General features: G+C 45.6%; 1 protein-coding gene across 18 annotated transcripts in view; it reads right to left on the bottom strand.

The window, feature by feature from the left end:
- The window catches only part of LRRFIP2 (LRR binding FLII interacting protein 2), a 183,844-nt gene that overhangs the window by 142,694 nt on the left and 21,047 nt on the right, over window positions 1-20,103 (bottom strand). The window contains exon 1 of one of the 18 annotated variants that reach the window (XM_077491735.1): window positions 7,275-7,295. The exons of the other annotated variants lie outside the window; for them this stretch is intronic. The gene's annotated coding sequence lies outside the window, so the exon portion shown is untranslated. Of the gene's footprint in view, window positions 1-7,274; window positions 7,296-20,103 lie in introns of those variants that run through there. 18 annotated transcript variants of the gene reach the window in all.

The following is a 20,103-nucleotide window of genomic DNA, read 5'->3' as shown; positions in this document are numbered from 1 at the left end:
GGACACTGAATGGCTGGTAAGGTGGATGAGTCTGGCAGCGGCATTCATTATGGACTGGAGGGGGGATAGCCTATGTAAAGGTAATCCAACGAGGAGGGAGTTGCAGTAGTCGAGGCGAGAGATGACCAGGGAGTGAATTAGAAGCTTGGTCGTGTCATTAGTTAAAAAGGGGCGTATTCTGGAAATGTTGCGGAGGCTAAGGCGGCATGATTTGGACAGGGCTTGTATGTGGGCCTGAAAGGACAGTTCGGAGTCTAAGGTTACCCCTAGCACCTTGGCATGTGGGGATGGACTGATAGATGTGCCATTGATCTTGACAGATAAGTCAGGTGAAGGGGTACGTGGGGGAGGAAATATTAAGAGCTCGGTTTTAGATAGATTAAGTTTGAGGAAGTGGTGTGACATCCAGGCTGATATGTCTGTTAGTAGATCAGCGATGCGTGAGGAGACTGATGGGGTGAGCTGAGGGGTAGAGAGATAGATTTGGGTGTCATCAGCATATAAATGGTAGCGAAAGCCATGGGAGGCTATCAGCTGACCCAAGGAGGATGTGTAGATCGAGAATAGTAGAGGTCCAAGGACAGAACCTTGGGGGACCCCAACGGTAAGAGGAGTTGGAGAAGAGGAAGTGGAGTTGTAAGTGACACTGAAGGTGCGATGAGATAGGTAAGATTCAAACCAACGGAGAGTGCAGTCATGGAGACCAAGCAAATTGAGTTTTTTGAGGAGGAGGGGGTGGTCAACTGTATCAAAGGCAGCAGAAAGGTCCAAGAGTAAGAGTATGGAATAATGACCGTTGGTTTTGGCTGTTAGTAAGTCGTTGGTGAGTTTTAGAAGGGCAGTTTCTGTGGAGTGCTGTGGGCGAAATCCAGACTGAAAAGGATCGAGAAGGTTATTTTCAGTGAGGTGGTTGCTCAGTCGGTTATAGACTAAACGTTCGAGGAGTTTGGAGGCAAAAGGGAGTAAAGAGATGGGTCTTAAGTTGTTAAGATTGGTGGGGTCTGAGGCCTTTTTTGGTATGGGAGTGACTAGTGCATGTTTTAGAGGGTTGGGGAAGATGCCAGTAGAGAGTGAGAGGTTGAAGATATGAGTTAAGGAGTGTAGGATTGAGTCAGATGGTGACCGTAGTATTTGAGAAGGAACAGGGTCCAGGGGGCAGGAGGTTAGGCGGGCATTAGAAAAAAGTTTAGTGACTTCCTCTATAGTAGCTGGGTCAAAAGAGGAAAGTATTGATTGTGCAGGAGGACAGGGAGTGTAAGGTGAGGGAGATGTCTGTAGAGCGGAGATCTCGAGACGAATCGTCTCAATCTTATTTTTGAAGTGATAAGCAATCTCCTGGGCAGTGAGTAAGTTAGTGGGTGGGGGTAATGGAGGACGAAGTAGAGTGGTAAAGGTAGAAAAGAGTTGACGGGGACTGCGTGAGAGGGTGTTAATGAGAGTGATAAAGTAGGTCTGTTTGGCAGCGTGCAGGCAGGAATGGTATTTTTGGAGGGCAGATTTATATTGGCTGAAATCTTGCTGTGACTTAGTTTTACGCCACAAACGCTCAAGAGCACGGCTACGTTTTTTGAGGCTTCTGGTATTGTCTGTCTGCCAGGGTTGCAGCGGCCGGGGCTTGATTCTGTGCGTAGTAAAGGGGGCCAAGGTATCCAGGGTGGATGACAGCGAACTGTTGTAGACAGAAGTAGCCAAGTTGGGGCAGGACAAGGAGGAGATTTTGTCGTAGAGACAGTCTGTAGCAGAGAAAAGAAGAGAAGGGTTAAGATGGCGAAGGTTTCTACGGGTAATAGTTTGGTAGTTGGAAGGCAAGGAGGAGGCAGACAAGGAGAGATTGAAACTAATAAGGTGGTGATCAGATAGAGGAAAAGGAATATTGGAAAGGGTGTGCGGAGTGCATAGGTAGGAGAAGATAAGGTCAAGGCAGTTGCCAACAGAGTGAGTGGAAGCACTTGTCCATTGTTTTAGATCAAAAGAGGAGGTTAGGCTCAGCAGCTTAGAAGTGGCAGGAGTGTTAAGATTAACAGGGATGTTAAAGTCACCAAGAATAAGTGTTGGAATTTCAGAGGAGAGAAAGTAGGGTAGCCAGGCAGAGAAGTCATCAAGGAAGTTTGATACCGGTCCAGGGGGGCGATAGATCACAGCAATTCTCAATGAAACCGGAGAAAATAGGCGAATACAGTGAGCTTCAAATGAAGAGAGGGACAGAGAGGGGGGTGGATGAAGAACCTGGAAAGTGCTTTGAGGGGATAGGAGAATTCCAACACCACCTCCTTTCCGTCCACTAGGCCTGGGAGAGTGAGTCCACAGGAGGCCACCATAGGAGAGAGACGCAGGAGAAGGAAGGTCAGATTCTTGAATCCAGGTCTCAGTAATTGCAAGTAGGTTCAGAGAGTTAGTGATAAATAGGTCATGGACAGTGGTGAGTTTGTTACAAACAGAGCGGGCATTCCAAAGGGCACAGGAGAAGGGGAGGCTGGCTCTAGGCTGAAGAGGAATAGAAATGAGATTGTGTGGATTGCGGCTGCTAGCAGAGGATGGGCTGTGCTGGCCGAAGGTAAATGATTGTGGTCCAGGATTTGGGGAAATATCTCCAGAAGTTAGGAGAAGCAGAAGGGTGAGAGAGGTGATATGGGAGTGTGACTTATGTGGGGGGACACGTCCCAATGGCCTGCAGGCTTTATTGGTATAAGGATTTAGCGTTAGCAGGAGCTGATGAGTGCAGTAATAAGGTGAAGACAGGAGTGAGGGAGATATATATAAGCTGTGGGGTGGAGAAGGTGGGTGAAGGAGTGAGAATTTAAGCAGAGACGATGCAACTGTGAGAAGGAAGAATAGAGAGTGCATGATACAGAGTGGTGAGATTGGGAGGAAGCATGAATAAGAGAAGAAAAAGTTTGGAGAATCAGGTCACCTGTAGTCTGCTGTGTATTTTCGCTTTGTGCAATCGCTGAAGTGCTGAGCAGAAGTGCAATACTTAATCCAATATGAAATACTTTATCCAAGATGTTAGTAGCCAATGCAACCCCATGCCTGTGCAAACCCCTTGCCTGGGCATCCCCTAAGGTATGCCTGATTTTATACTGAATTTGGGTGGGGGTTTTGCCAATTAATTAGTCAGGATTGCATAGGAGGAACACATGGCTAACAGAATGAACTTCTCACACCAAGACTCACTACAAGACACAGCAAGAGAGCAGAAAGGGTCAGTGCCATAAAGATAAGAACATCTCCTAAATTTTTGGTATAGTGAGACAATAAGAAAGTTAAATAAACATCATTCTGATATGGACAGAGGTAAAGAATTTGACAGCAGAATAGATCACCAAAAGCACATTACACAGAACTAGCAGGATGTTCCTAGTTGCAAATAAAGGTGGAAGTTGTGAGCTGACACATACACAGAACTAGCAGAATGTTCCTAGTTGCAATTAAAGGTGGAAGTTGTGAGCTGACACATACACAGAACTAGCAGGATGTTCCTAGTTGCAATTAAAGGTGGAAGTTGTGAGCTGACACATACACAGAACTAGCAGGATGTTCCTAGTTGCAATTAAAGGTGGAAGTTGTGAGCTGACACATACACAGAACTAGCAGGATGTTCCTAGTTGCAATTAAAGGTGGAAGTTGTGAGCTGACACATACACAGAACTAGCAGGATGTTCCTAGTTGCAATTAAAGGTGGAAGTTGTGAGCTGACACATACACAGAACTAGCAGGATGTTCCTAGTTGCAATTAAAGGTGGAAGTTGTGAGCTGACACATACACAGAACTAGCAGGATGTTCCTAGTTGCAATTAAAGGTGGAAGTTGTGAGCTGACACATACCTGTGGGAGGAGAGAAGGAGTTATGTTCCCATATGAGTTCCCACTTGTAGCAGTTTAGATTTAACAGCGATAGCTAAAACTACCATGCCAGACAGACAAATATAACCATTGTGGGAGGAAGCAGGCACACAGACAAATGGAGAACATCCCAAAATACCTCGGCAAACCTAGGTGACAACTGTAGGAGTGCATTCATTTACGATGCAGAATAAAAAAATAAAAACAAAATACATTGAGTTTGCTAAAGCATTGCGCAACAACTACTATTGTTTTCATAATACAGGTTTCGCTTTTTTTTTCATGTTTTTGCATTTCAGTGCAGCAGATCTGTTCCAGGCATTCCCATCCATTTTCTGTCTATATATTCTTGCCCCAGGTACAACTGCACATAGTTATTTCTTGATCAGATTCTGCCAGTGACAATAGTGGACCATGCCTGTACAATGTACGTGTCTATACAATCACTTGCAAAATAACATAAGCATGTTAGATTAAAGCGGAACTCCACTTCCCTCTTCTGCCACATTTGGCAGGTAATTTTTTTCAAGGGGGGACTGGTACCTATTTTGACACTTTCTCTCCCTCCCTGCAGTCTTGTGGGACACATCGCAGGTCCCAGAAAATTGTGGGATCATTCACAAAGCACAGCGCGGCTCACGCAGCCGCCTGAAGCCGAAAGCCACATTTCCAGCTGCCAACCATGAGCATGGCTTTCCCACTGCAAAGAATGAGACATGACACACTCATGCACATGTAGCACCCTGACATCTAGGCAGTGTTGCTCCTAAAATTACCTGCAAGGTATCATTGCCTTGACCAACTGATTTCAAGTCTGGAATTGCTGCACTTCTTTCACTAGATGGCCAGGTATTTGGTGACATTGGATAAGACAAGGGCATTGCAAGGACAGATTAACCACTTACAGACCGGACCATTTTGCTGGTCAAAGACCAGACCACTTTTTGCGATTCGGCACTGCGTCACTTTAACTGACAATTGCGCGGTCGTGCGACGTGGCTCCCAAACAAAACTGACGTCCTTTTTTTCCCCACAAATAGAGCTTTCTTTTGGTGGTATTTGATCACCCCTGCGGTTTTTATTTTTTGCGCTATAAACAAAAATAGAGCGACAATTTTGAAAAAAAAAACACATTATTTTTTACTTTTTGTTATAATAAATATCCCCCAAAAATATATATAAAAAAATTTTTTTCCCTCAGTTTAGGCCGATACGTATTCTTCTACATATTTTTGGTAAAAAAAAAAAAAAAAAAAACGCAATAAGCGATTATTGATTGGTTTACATAAAAGTTATAGCGTTTACAAAATAGGGATAGTTTTATAGCATTTTATTAATAATTTTTTATTATTTTTTTTTTTACTAGTAATGCCGGCGATCAGCGATTTTTATTGTGACTGTGACATTGTGGTAGACCCATCGGACATTTTTGACACATTTTTGGGACCATTGTCATTTATACAGTAATCACTGCTATATAAATGCAGTGATTCCTGTGTAAATGACACTGGCAGTGAAGGAATTAACCAGTGGGTGGCAGTGTAGGGGTTAAGTGTTCCTAGGGGTGTGTTACTAACTGTGGGGGGGTTGGGCTTTCATTTAGTGAACACTGATCTCTGCTCCAATTACATGGAGCAGAGATCAGCGTCACTAGTTGCTAGGCAGAATGGAGAAATGCTGTTTACACGGCATTTCCTCCATTCAGCCGTCCAGTGAGACGATCGCGGGGATGCCCGCGGCGATCGAGTCCGCGGGTCCCGCGACCGGACTCAAAGGGGTCCCGACCAGCGCGGGAGTGTGCCGCCGGCGGCGCGCTCCCGATGGCAGGGCGGCATTGAATATTGGACGTACCTGTACGCCAATATGCCTGCCCGTGCCATTCTGTCGACGTACATCGTTGCGCGCTGGTCGGGAACCGGTTAAGAAAAGATAGGGTATCTCAGCCAATGGGGATGAATTTTCTTGGGTCCCTTGACCTGCTGGGGGAGCCTATTTGGGTGAGGTCAGGTGATCGGGGTTCTGTGCCACCTGGACAGCTGTCTGGGTGGACGTGTTTTGTGCTGCCCAGGCTGCTAGGTCAGAGTTTGAGCCTATCCCTGGCTGCTAGGCCCTCACACCATGGATCCCCCTATTTTTATAGTTATTTCCGCTCAACAGTCCTGTGCATTACTATTATTTCTCAGATGATGGTCTACAACCATTGATACACGGCTGCCAGTGCCTTTGGGAGATAATTATCAGCAATTATATTTATCATTCTCACAGGACTTTCATAACACCTGAGCTAGTCCCTTCCTTCTTTCCCCTACCTCCTCTCTCCCCGCATACTACAAGCTCAAGCCTTCCGGGGACCTCTTTGCGGATAGCTCTGCCTATTAGCATATCATGCCATAATACTTGTAGGTTGATTATACATGGCAGGGACACCCACACAGATTCTTGGCGTCTGGACTCTCTGTTTTATGTTGTATGTATTTAGTATTTATTTGTCCCTTTGTTGCCACATCTAGAATATGCTTGACATAGTATTTCTGGATGTCATTTAGTTGCATATGTCCATATATTTCTACCTCCCATTGTGGAGTGAATTGTATTTTTTGTAAAATAATAACAATTTTCATCATTTATCTTCACAATGCATGTTGGGACACTCATTTGGTCCTCTGGTTCCTGCCAGCCTTGACGGAACATACCAGTTTTTTTTGATAGATATGCTATACATTTGACCAGAGTGTCATTGCCCCTATTGGGCTAGCGACGTTTGAAGAGATTTGCTGTGTACATTTAGATTCACTAATTTTTTGCCCTACTTTCCATGTTTTTTCGGTATCCATCTGGCTGCTAGATCCTCAGACAGCCTATCTAGAAGCAAGAGAGCAGCGTATGTTTGGGGTTAAGGCTTGCAGTCCAACCAGAAGTGACAGTTCTGCCAACCAGAGGACCCATTGGGAGTAGAGAGGAAGCTGTCGCTACTAAGAGTCTAACCACCTTGTTACCAGGGTCCACAGTGAGTAGCTGAAGCAAGTACCGGAAGCACACTTGAAGAAGATACTAAATTAAGAGGATTAGAAGAGTTCATGGAATTCAGCGGCAGTGAATCAGCAATTCTAGTGAGAGAGACTGGGAGCTGAGTGGGCTGAGAGTCTACAAGAAGTGACTGTATAAAAGTAAAGGAGTTTGTTACAATCTGTGTTAGGAACTGTTATAAGACTATTGCCATAGAAGACAGAGCTCCTATGAACGCAGATGTTGCGTCTTGCTAGATGCCTTTCCCTGCATGGCTGCCTAACTGTAGACGTCTCAGAGTCTGCTAATTTATATTACAACTTTCTAAGGGTGTCCTGGCCCTAAACCCTCTCTCCCATTGTTCTGTTCAAGAGAAAATGACTGCAGAGATAACAGCTGTCATGTATGAGGAAGCCACAGCCCACCTTCAGTGGTTCAACAACTGCATGAGCTTCACCGACTGACTCAGCGTGGAGGGGGGAGAAGTGTCGGTACCACCGCATGAAGATCACTGCTTTTTCACAGATGGCAGCAGTCCTCTATGACGCATGCTGTCGGGAGAGAAATTTTGTGTGCAGTTATACTACTTAGGCCTCATGCAATCTAAGCTCTTCTGAATGCCTTTCTCCTGACAGGAGTAAAGCAGTGTTAAAAACAATAGGCACGTTCAGACACATCCAAGTGTTTGGGTGTTTATTTCATTAGCCAGAACATTTATTGTGGCTTTTGAAATGAACAGTCAATCGCAAAATTTGCCAATTGTTTAGGAAACATCAGCCATTTTTTCTGCCCAAACACCTCTCAACACAATTTTGGTGTATTCAGATTTAAGCCTGTGAACACCTACATGTGCACATATGCTAACAGATGGGTGTTTAGGGGCAGAAAAAAACAAAACATGCATTTGACAGCTGCAGTGTGCATGAGGCCTTGCAAAAGTAAGACTTTTAATTCAGGCTCACTAATAATAGACGTACTGTGCATGCATCAATTTTGTTTTTCATAAAAAATGGGAAACAAGTAAAAAACTGGAGTTAGTACTTACCGGTAACTCCTTTTCCGGTGGTCTTCCAGGACAGCCCTTGAGAGATGGAGCTCCTCCCATCGACACAGGAAACACATTGCCACAGTTCAAAAGGCGGTCCCTCAGGTCCCTGGTCAGTCATTCACCAAGAACCGAAGGATGGAACTGAAAAACATATAAACCATAACAGGTAATAACATTAGTACATCACTATAATCAAATAAAGGGTGGGATCGTGCTGTCCTGGAAGACCACCGGAAAAGGAGTTACCGGTAAGTACTAACTCCAGTTTTCCCAAGTGTTCTTCCAGGACAGCCCTTGAGAGGATCCCCAAGTACTTACCAGATTAGGGGGGGACCACGGCCTGGAGGACTTTCCTCCCAAAGGCCTGATCCTGACTAGACATTAAGTCCAGTCGGTAATGCCTTGTAAAGGTGGAAAAGCTTGACCATGTGGCTGCTTTACATACCTGCTCCGGGGTGGCACCAGCTCTTTCTGCCCAGGATGCAGACAACGCTCTTGTGGAGTGAGCTTTAACACCCTCAGGAGGATCTCTATTCAAGGCCTTATACCCCTCTGCTATAGCTAGCCTAATCCATCTAGCTATGGTTACTTTTGAAGCTTTCTGTCCCCTACGCTGTCCGGAAAAAAGGACAAAAAGGGAGTCTGAGATTCTGAATGGATTTGTTATTTTAAGATATTCTAGAATACACCTCCTCACATCCAATAAATGAAAACGTTCCTCTTTCTCATTTGCTGCATTTTGACAAAATGAAGGGAGGACAATATCTTGGGACCTATGGAAGCTAGATGCTACCTTTGGTAAGAACCCAGGGTCTGTCTTTAGAATGACTCTGTCTTCTAGGATCTGTAGGAATGGTTCCCTGATGGAAAGTGCTTGGATTTCACTGACCCTACGGGCTGAAGTGATTGCCACCAGGAGAACTGTCTTAAAGGTAATAAGCCTTAGGGAGGCCTCTGAGATAGGCTCAAAGGGTGACCCCAAGAAAGCCTTTAGCACAACTGCTAAATCCCAGGATGGGACTTTTGTGATTCTGACTGGCTTGCGTCTAGCGACTGCCTTACAGAATCTAGCGACAAAAGGATTTTCCTGTAAGCGTTCATCTAGGTATACACTTAAGGCAGCTATCTGTACTTTAATAGTACTTAGGGTTAAACCCTTGTTTACACCTTCCTGTAAAAACTGTAGAATATTAGCCGTATTTATGTCCCGGCTATTCAGCCAGCTATTGAATTTTTTCCAGACTTTTTTGTAAATAGCTCTCGTGACTGGTTTGCGACTCTGTAGTAAGGTCGCAATTACCTCGTCTGACAGGCCCTTACTCCTTAAGATTTCCTCCTCAGTAACCACGCTGACAGCTTCAGTGTGGCGACCTGCGGATGGTAAAGAGGTCCCTGCGACAGGAGGTCCTGTCTGTAGGGAAGTCTTAGAGGCGGACAGTCTGTCAATTGTAGCAACGTTGTGAACCACGGTCTCCTGGGCCAAAAAGGTGCTACTAGAATCAAACAGGTTTTCTCCTTGAGGAATCTTGCTAGGACCCTCGGAATGAGATGAAGAGGGGGAAATGCATACGCCAGACTGAAAGTCCATGGAGTTTGCAAGGCATCTACCGCCAGGGGTTGATCTCCTGGGTTTAGCGAGAAAAAATTGGGAACCTTTGCATTTTTCTTGCTCGCAAAAAGGTCTACCTCTGGTTCTCCCCAGTGAGCTGTTATGAGATTGAATGCCTCTGGGTGTAAGGACCATTCTTGGTTCGAAATCTTTTGTCGACTCAAGAAGTCCGCCTTGTTGTTCAGCTCCCCTTTCAGGTGAACTGCAGAAATGGATTCCAGATTGGCTTCTGCCCACTGGAGAATGCGTCTGGCTACCACCATCAAACGAGGACTTCTGGTTCCTCCTTGTTTGTTTATGTATGCTACAGCCGTCGTATTGTCTGAACGGACTTGTAGATGGTGACCCTGTATTGCGGGGTGGAAAGCTAGAACAGCTCTCAGGATTGCTGTTAGTTCTTTCCAATTGGAAGAGAAACATTTCTCCTCCGGGGTCCACTTGTCCTGGACCCAGCTTGAGCCTAGGTGGGCTCCCCAGCCCCAACTGCTCGCATCCGTTGTTAGTGTTGAAGTGATAGGAAGGACCCAATGAACCCCTTTGTTTAGGTTCTCCCTGTCCTTCCACCACCAGAGGGAGCGTTTTACCCTTGAGGGGATCGATACCTCCTCCTCCAGATCTCTGCCTTTTAATTGTTCTAACAGAAAACCCTGAAGTTCTCTTTGATGGAACCTGGCCCATTGTACGGCTGGAATGGCTGCCGTCATAAGACCTAAGACCGACATTACTTCCCTCACCGTACACTTGGGGCTGCATTGAAGAAAAGATATTCTCTGCCACAGATTCAAAATCTTTTCTTCCGGCAGTATAATTTTCTGATCTACAGACTTGATCCAGTACCCCAGATACAGGATCTCCTGTGTTGGGGTTGTCTTGGATTTCTCCTGACTGACAATCCACCCTAATCGACTCAGACTGAGTTGAGTCAATTCTAGGTCCTGAGAAAGACGACTCTCTGAGTGGGCTGTTAGGAGCAGATCGTCTAGGTAGGGGATAATTGAGACTGATTGAAGCCTCAGAGGAACTAAAGCCTCTCCGAGAACCTTGGTAAAGATTCTCGGAGAGGATGATAGACCGAAGGGAAGTGCTCTGCACTGAAAGTGGTAAACCTTTGTGTCTATCTGCACTGCCATTCGAAGAAATTTCTGGCATTCCTCCCTTATTGGAATGTGCAGATAAGCATCCCTTAGGTCCAGGGTTGCCATAAATGTCTCTTTCTGCAGGAGATTCTTTATGGAATAAATGGACTCCATCCGAAATCTCTTGTAACGGATGGAGCGATTCAGTGGACGGAGGTTCATAATTAGTCTGAATCTCCCTGACGGTTTTCTTACCACAAAGATGTGCGAGTAAAAACCGTCCCCTTGTTCCTGAATAGGGACTGGTGTCAATACTTCTTGATCTACCATTTCCCCTATTAGTAAAGGTAAGGCCCTGGCCTTTTCTGAGTGACTTGGAAGCTTTGTCACCAGAAACTTGGAAGGAGGGTTGCTGTGAAATTCCAGCGCATGACCCCTTTTTATTATATTTAAGACAAACTCGTTCGAGGTTGTCTCTTCCCATTGAGGAAGAAATTTGCTTAATCTTCCTCCCACAGGAACCCTGACGTCACTGGGGTTTGGGATCCTGATTGGGGCGGCTAAACAGTATGCCCCCTTTTCCTTTCCCTTTATGTCCCGACCAATGCTTTTTGGGGGTTGAACTCTTCTCTGATTTAGAGGGTTCCTTAAAGGGACGAAAAATTTTTCTTTGAAAATTTTTCTTTTTTGCGGGAAAGGTTTTCTTTTTGTCCGCCGTCCTTTCTAAGGCGGAGTCTAATTCAGGCCCGAAGACTAAGTCTCCTGTAAAAGGGACGCTGCACAGGCGGGTTTTAGACGCCGTGTCTCCCCCCCAGGTTTTCATCCATACTGACCTCCTTGCTGCCACTGAAAGTGCTGCAGATTTAGCCGTAAATTTAACGGAGTCCGTGGAGGCGTCAGAGATGAAACTGGTGGCCTTAAAAAGCATAGGGAAGGATTTCAAAAGCTCCCCCCTAGGAGTGCCTGCCTTTAAGTGTTCTTGTAGTTGCGATAACCAGAACTCCAGGTTTCTAGCTACACAGGAAGTGGCTAGAGCTGGTTTTAAGCCTGCCATAGAGGCATCCCAGGCCCTCTTTAAGACAATGTCTGTTCTCCTGTCCATGGGATCTTTCAGGTGGCCCATATCCTCAAAGGCCAGATCAGCCTGCTTTGAGATTTTGGACAGAGGGGCGTCTAGTTTTGGATTTTTATTCCAGACCGCCTCTGGGCTCTCATCAAAAGGGAACCTTCTCTTAAGGGATTTAGGAAAGAAAACCTTCTTGTCTGGTTCAGACCACTCCTTAAGGACAAGGTCAGAAAGCACCTTATGTATAGGGAAAACCCTTGCTTTCTTTTTCCCCAGAGCCTCATACATTTGATCATGTCTGGATAACTGAGTTTCTTCCTCCTCAATTTCCAGCGTATCATAGATAGCCCCCATTAGCTCATCTACTTCCTCGAGAGATAATCTATATTTTGAGGCTTTAGATGCTGCTTGATCCTCTTCCTGACCCGAGTCAGTGTCAGAGGATTCGGGACTAATCAACATGGGGCTAGGCTCCCTGACCATACGGGGCTCCCCTGAGCTGGGTGTTGTAAGGCATGGTGAGGATGAGATTATAGTTGTTTTACTCGTGGAGGCAGCTGCAGCTGATCCCACGTCAGTGATTAACTCCCGGAGGGACTTAAAGGTCGACGCCATTTCCTCTTTAAAGGAGCCCAAAAACTTTGCTAAAGGGGAATCTGCCTCAGATTTAAGCAAGCTTGCAATGCATTGCTTGCATAGGGCTTTGTTAGAGCCCGAGGACAACCTATTCCCACAATTAGGGCACTTTTTGCGGCCTGTCTTGTCTTCCCTTGGCATCTCTTTAGCCTGAAAATAAGAAGACAAAAGGATTTCTTAGCGTCAGCACCATGTCCCTCTTAGAATCACCACTAACAAACAACCTCACTGTGAGTAAACCGCCACCGTGGGGTACTACAGGGCCCAGCCTACAAACACCACCACTCCACCAGAGTAATAGCATGCCCAGCAGCCTACCTGGGTTTGGCTGGTGCCTGTCTCCGCCGGAGTATCCTGGGGAATAGCCTCCATGGTCCCCCTCTGACGCTCCGAATCCCGCCGCTAATCCGGTATAGCTGGACGCTGGTCGGGCTTCACAGGCACAGCGCTGGCTCTCCCTCTCCTCCTTGTACCCTTAGAGACCCGGAACCGGAAGTCTCGGCACGCAGTGATGACGCGGTTCCGCCGGAAGTGAACGCTCGGCGTCTCCGACCCCCTGCAACGAGGAGGGAAGATGGAAGGTTCCACTCACCACTCCTGGGGGAAACCGGCGTCATTCTGCCCCTGGCCACCTCGGCACTGGAAGGAGGAGGGTAACGGGTCTGCTCCGGTTCAGCTGGACGGTACCCGAGCCAAAGAAAAAAGGTATGGACCCAAACTGCAGCCATAAACCAGGACCCGGTCCCTTAGGCTTGCAGATTCTCAGGCAGCCCCTGAGAGGGGCCTCCAGGTTCCTGGCAACATGTTCCTCCGACGGAGGAAACACAAATGACTGACCAGGGACCTGAGGGACCGCCTTTTGAACTGTGGCAATGTGTTTCCTGTGTCGATGGGAGGAGCTCCATCTCTCAAGGGCTGTCCTGGAAGAACACTTGGGAAATTTACTTTCCTACTGTAGGACACCAGTGCATAAACTAGAGCCAGTACTCAAAGTTCTGTACTAAAACTATTCAGTCATATGGGGTTAAGGTACACATTGCATACTAAAAGGACCATTTAGCTTAACTATTTACAAGCTTTTATTTATCTTTATTACCTAGCTGTACTGATTTACTGTTAAATATATGTCTCTTTCTGATTCTGAAATACTTTGAAAAGTGACATTTTAGAGTTCAGTGTGAAACATCTGATAAACTGTACAGAATTATCACCCTACAAGAATGTCTAAATAGTTTATCAACACAACATATCATATGTAGTTTCCAAAAGTTCCAAACTTATTTGATGTTATTCCAGTGCATTACAGTACTATACTGGTGTTACTATCAACACAGTGGGGGTTATTTACAAAAGGCAAATCCACTTCGAAGTGCAGTCGCTGTAAATCGAAAGCCACGTACACACGACTTGACTTTCCGGCAGACTAGGCCTGACGGAATCAGGCCGTTGGACATTGCTATCGTGTGTGGGCAAATTGTGTGTGCGTTTTTCATTTAAAAAAGAGAACATGTTTCAAATCTGTCCGACAGACTCAATTCCTATCAGGAAAACCGTTCGTCTGTATGCTGGTCCGACAGACCAAATACGAAGCAAGGGAAGCTATTGGCTATTGAACTTCCTTTTTTAGTCCCGTCTTAAGTCATCACGTTCAAAACAAAACTGACTTTCAAAACGGAATTCGTCCATTTGTGTGTGGGCAAGCCCGTTCGTTCGGAAGTCCATTGGAACTACGCCAAAGTCCGTCAGACCTAGTCTGCCGGAGAGTCCAGTCGTGTGTGTACGACATAAGGGGTAGATCTGAAATGAGGGGAAGCTCTGCTGATTTTATCATCCAATCATGTGCAAGCTAAAATGCTGTTTTTTATTCCCCTTGCATGTCCCCCCTCAGATTTACAGCGCAGTGCACTTGTAGTGCAAAGTGGATTTGCCTTTCGTAAATAACTCGCAGTGCATTTTTGGCTGGTTTTCCATTTATTTCAATTTGGAGCTACATTTTTAGTGCAGGTTTTGAAAAGCCCAACAAACACGGAGCATGAAACATGAAGGACTTTTCAAGGCACACTGCACATGCAATGCACTTAGAGAAATATTTTCACTGCGTTTTCGTTGCATTTTTAGCAAGATAAAAATGCAGCAAAAAAGTATTAGTGTGAAAGCAGCGATTTAAAAAAAAAAAAAAAAAATTGAAGCTTTACAAAACAAACCTCTGTGCAAGGGCTTTGCACAGAGAAGCCCTGATCCTCCTTTTCTTGGGTCCCCCGCGGCGCTCCTGGCTACACCTCTTTTTGAGTGACCCCACAGAGAGACGATGTTTTCATGGGGGCACCCGTGCGGGCACACTCCCAAGTCCTGCTGCTGTGTCCAATCTATCCAATGAGGACCCAAAACAGCTGGAGCTGCTGTGCTCGTCCCTGGAACGATCAGGCTCAGGTAAGAAAAGGGGGGGAGGGGGGTGCAGAACAAAATGGTTTTTCACCTTAATGCATAGAATACATTAAGGTAAAAAATAGAAAAGTCAGAGTTTACAACCCCTTTAAATCAGATGTGGAGAGACTGCATTGGGTGGATAGTCCAGCTCAGTCCCAAAACATGGACAAGGCAAAATGCCCAATCTGCCATGTGCCTGGTTCAAACTAGTGCATTGCGATAGCGTGTGGGCATGGCGTGCTAAAAAAATAAATAAAAGTACGGTATGTCATAATTCTTTTCAGCACAGTGTGAGGCAATCCAGTGCCTTGAATCACATAGTCGGCAATTAGATATTATTAATATATACACACACACACACACACACACACACACACACACACACACACACACACAGTATCTCACAAAAGTGAGTACATACCTCACATTTTTGTAAACTGCTGACAACAAAAGTGAGTACACTTCTAAGTGAAAATGTCTGATTTGGGCCCAAAGTGTCAATATTTTCCAGCACTGCCTTAACCTTCTTGGGCAGGGAGTTCACCAAAGCTTCACCGGTTGCCACTGGGGTCTCCTCTTCCACTTCTCCATCACCACATCACAGAGCTGGTGGATGTTGGAGACTTTACACTCCTCTACCTTCCTTTTGAGGATGCCCCAACAGCGTTTAGGTCTGGAGACATGCTTGGCCAGTCCATCACCTTTACCCTTAGCTTCTTTAGCAAGGCAGTGGTCAACTTGAAGGTGTGTTTGGGGTCGTTATGTTGGAATACTGCCCTGCGGCCCAGTCTCCAAAGGGAGGGGATCATTCTCTGCTTCAGTGTGTCACAGTACATGTTGGCATTCATGGTTCCCTCAATGAACTATAGCTCCCCAGCACTCATGCAGCCCCAGACCATGACGCTCCCACCACGATGCTTGATTGTAGACAAGAAACACTTGTCTCTGTACTCCTCACCTGGTTGCAGCCACATACGCTTGACACCATCTGAACCAAATAAGTTTATCTTGGTCTCATCAAACCACAGGACATGGTTCCAGTAATCCATGTCCTTAGTCTGCTTGTCTTCAGCAAACTATTTGCAGGCTTTGTGCATCATCTTTAGAAGAGGCTTCCTTCTGGGAGGACAGTCATTCTGAACAAATTGATGCAGTGTCCGTCGTGTGGTCTGAGAACTGACAGGCTGACCCCCCCCCCCCCCCACCTCTTCAACCTCTACAGCAATGCTGGCAGCACTCACACGGCTATTTCCCAAAGAAAAGATAACATCTGGATATGACAATGACCACTCAAATTCTTTGGGCGACCATAGCGAGACCTGTTCTGAGTGGAACCTGTCCTGTTAAACTGCTGTATGGTCCTGGCCACTGTGCTGCAGGTCAATTTCAGGGTCTTGCCAATCTTTATAGCCTAGGCCAGTGATGGCGAACCTTGGCACCCCAGATGTTTTGGAACTACATTTCCCATGATGCTCATGCACTCTGCAGTGTAGTTGAGCATCATGGGAAATGTAGTTCCAAAACATCTGGGGTGCCAAGGTTCGCCATCACTGGCCTAGGCCATCTTTATGTAGAGCAACAATTCTTTCTTTAATTGTACATCACGGGACAAATAGCCATAGTAATTACTATGTGGTTACAGTCAACCTTCAGGTGCTGGACACTGGCACACCCTAAACAGGACGTTGCCTCCCTATATAACCCCTCCTGCTACTGGGAGTATCTCAGTTTTTTCGCCAGGGTCTAAGGTGTTGGTCACGAGTGAAGATGTGCTGTGCTGAGATCCACTGGAGCAATCCTTGCTGGAGCTAGCTATGCAGCCGGATCCAAAGTGTCTTTTAGGCCGAATTGAATGGTACCTGGGTCCCGTGTCTGAAGAAACGAGGACTTTGCTTGTAAATGCTTCTCGTTTTAGAGAGCTGGACCCCAGGTTCCAGTACTTTTGGTATTAAGGCCATAAAGTTTTACTGGTGGGGTGCTATTACAGGTCCAGGATTGTGGGTTCCGAGGATCTCCAGTTCCTGAAGATTTGTTAACGGAACGCATCGTGGGAGGGTGAAGATTGGGTCTGTTGGCTTTACCACAGAAAACCCTTCAGCGGGAAAGTTAAGTGAAGTTTTCTAAGGAATTTTTTTTAATTCTTGTGAAATGTCTCCTTTAAAGTAAATGTTGTCACCACTGGAGGCTGTATGGAGCACGTAAGGTCTCATGCTTTGCTGAGAGATCATGCTGTGTCGCAGAGGCAGCAGACTTTTTTCCTCTGACTAGCAGGCAGTACTCCGGTAAGTTTGGGGGGGGGGGCGAGATTTGCTTCCTCCAGACACCCCCACCTTGGCTGAACTCTTCCCCTCTTCATGATCATGCCGTTTCCTTTCAACACCCCCTACTCGGCGGCGGCTTCCAGATCTCCTCCATGCCATCCCTCCGTCACTCACAAGCCGATCCCGTCAGATCGGAGGCCTTAAACTCTTTTTATGAAAGAGAAAAGGGGGGCGCGATGTGAGGTGGGGGCGGGGCTTAGCGCAGCGTTGGCATCCTCCAATGCGGGAGTGTGTTTTAAAAAAAGAAAAAAACTCCATTTGTGCTGGCTGTAAATTGTCAAAGAGACATAAGAGCAAAAAGGAGCATGAACAAGGTTTTGGTGACACTTCCTATTTGACACATTTATTATTTGCATTATTTGCAGTGGCTGACTTTCTTCTGGTAGCACCTCTGCTTTGTGCATCCGGCTAAGGTCAGAAGGGGAGGTTGAAACACCCCCAAAAGAGACCTGAAAGGGTCTCCCTCAAGCTCTGAAAAGCCTACTCATTTCTACAAATGGCACCCTCCCCTGAGAGAGGGTCGCTAGTCAGAGTGAGCATCAGGGCCATAAAATGTTTGCAAGCGTTTTAAACACTGCAGCCCCCGTTTATTATACTAAAAAGATATTTTCCTCAACCATGATAGGTTTAAATTTAAAAAAAATATTATATATATATATATATATATATATATATATAGACTTTAATCGCATCCCAGTATGGGTCAAATTGCCCAGGACCCTCAAACTGAACTAGTAACTGGAAACAGGAGATAACAAATTCCCTCAGGGGACCATGGTGAGGCTTAGGACTCTTCTAAAGTGTCAAATGCTGGAGAAACAGCTGTTTCAATCTTAAAATTGATGGTGCAATTTCTTGCCGAATGGTCCACTCAACATTTATGTACCCTTAACTGAGTGTTTGGGTTCGCTAAAGCCTCCTCTAGCTGTGCATGCCTTTTTCTGTCCATTCATTGTTGGAAACTATTTTTTGTATCTGAAATAATCACCCATAACATTTTTTTTCCCCTCCTAAAAATATTTCACACTTTATCCTATGGTGGAGGAAATTCACTAAGTAGGGTATACCAGCAATTAACACTGCTTTATCCTCTGTGAATAAGTTTGATTTGTCCGGCAGACAATGCTCAAATGCTTAGGGATCCAACATATAAAAAGTTGGAATTCCTATTAATTAAAAAAACAAAAACTTTTCTCTGGCAGATTGAGTGTCTTAGCTTGCTCTGACAAGAATTGCTTAATCGTTGAGAGACCAGTTTAAACAGGTATTCAAGGTTATCCTGCTCAGCAGGCCCAGGATCTGACAGATTTATGTTTGCAATAGCTGCTATGAGAGATTCTATCCTTCAGGCCTTGTGCCCTTCGCTAACCACCATGCAGAAGCTCCTGGCTAGTTTTCCTTTGGCGGTGAAAACAGCTATTTGGGGATGTTTTGGAGAATACATCCAAAGAAATTTTAGTGGAAAAAGTGCACATTTTGCCATTTAAGAAAAGGAGTAAATGTATTTTAGTTTTTAAAGCTCCTTCTGTGCCAGGGGCATCAGCCTCCAGGCAGTCATGAAGGCTTCCGCCATCAGGTTTAAAAAGGTAAACCCTCAGAGTAAACCAAAAAGACAAAAGAGGTCTTGGGGAGGAAGCCTACAAGAGATACTAAAGCCTCCGTATGAGGAGGCGCCCCCGCTCGTTCAATAGGGGAAATTCTTCTGCATTTCTCAAGGATCTGGCAGGAAGAGTGTCAAGGTGAATGGGGGACTTCCTCAATAGCACCAAGGCACAAACTGGAGTTCCAAGAGTTCCCGTCTCCTCAGATCAAACGTTCCTAAGGATCCAGAGAAAAAGAAGTCTCTCAAGCTTTGGACCACCTTTTGGCAAAAAGTGATCATGGGGGGCCCCCATGTAAGAGCAGAGGTTGGGGTTTGGTTAAATCCAAATGGACATTCTGGATCTCAAAAATCTAAATTCAATTCCTGAATATAACCACTCTTTTTTTGCATGGAGTCAATCCAATCATTTATCTCCATCCTACAAGCAGGAGAGTAGGAGAACTTCTGGCGTCAAATCGACGTCAAAGATGCATACCTCCATATGCCTATTTCCTCGCTCATTAGTAATATCTACTTTTCAAAGTGGAAAATCTTAATTTTCAGTGTGTACCTCAGCTTTCCGGTCTAGCTATTGCACCTTGAGTGTTTACAAAGGTTTTGGCCCCTCTTCTAGCCAGATTAAGGGCCCAAGGTATAGTGATTACGGTTTACCTGGATGATCTGTTCTTGATAGTCCAGTCGGTAGCCCGCTTAGACCAAAGTCTGGTCACCACATTCAACTACTTGGAATACTGTATCTAGGTTGGTTTCTCAGCCTAGGAGAAAATTTTCTTGAAAGCCATGAAAAGGGCTAAGATACTTGGGTCTGATCATAGGTACACCCAGAAAAGGGTATTCTTGCCCCAGGAAAAGATCAGTGCCATAAAAGGAACTGATTTAGGTGGTCGAAGCAAGATGAATTTTTTTTATTCAACTTTACATGAGGTTGTTGGGAAAGATGGTGGCTTCATTCGAGGCCGTTCCTTAAGCTCAGTTTCATTCGAGACTGCTGCAAAACATTATCCCATTGGCTTGGAACAAAGGGTTCAAGCTCTAGATTCCCAATGTGTCTGACTCTAAAGCCTACTGACACATCACCCTTAAAGTGCCCCGATCTTGTCTGATCTTGGAAGCAGGGTCGGGCCTGGTTAGCACCCGGATGGACCACCTGGAAATGCCAGGTACTGTAGGCTGGTTACGCCAGAGCCTCAGTTTATGGCCAATATCCAAAAATCAGCAAAGGGGAAAATCCTTCCTTCAGTTACCACGGAAGTGGCCAAGATCAGAAAGGACCCTGCCCATTATCGTTCTAGAAATTCAGGCAGAGCACTTGGTTCTGAGGGCCTGAACGTTCAGTCTACGGTATTGTCCTGCCAGGATTCAATCCAACTATGCTAAAGCAATGGACTACCCAGAGAAGGGGTGAATCATATCCTATCTGGGACAGAAAACAACGTACTTTGCCTATCGGCGGTCTTCATTCTAGGAA

This window comes from Lithobates pipiens, unplaced genomic scaffold, assembly GCF_037356315.1.
Source record: "Lithobates pipiens isolate NorthernLeopardFrog02 unplaced genomic scaffold, aLitPip1_a1.2 Scaffold_19, whole genome shotgun sequence".
NCBI classification, from domain to species: Eukaryota; Metazoa; Chordata; class Amphibia; order Anura; family Ranidae; genus Lithobates; species Lithobates pipiens.
This window is presented reverse-complemented; position numbering and strand designations above follow the sequence as displayed.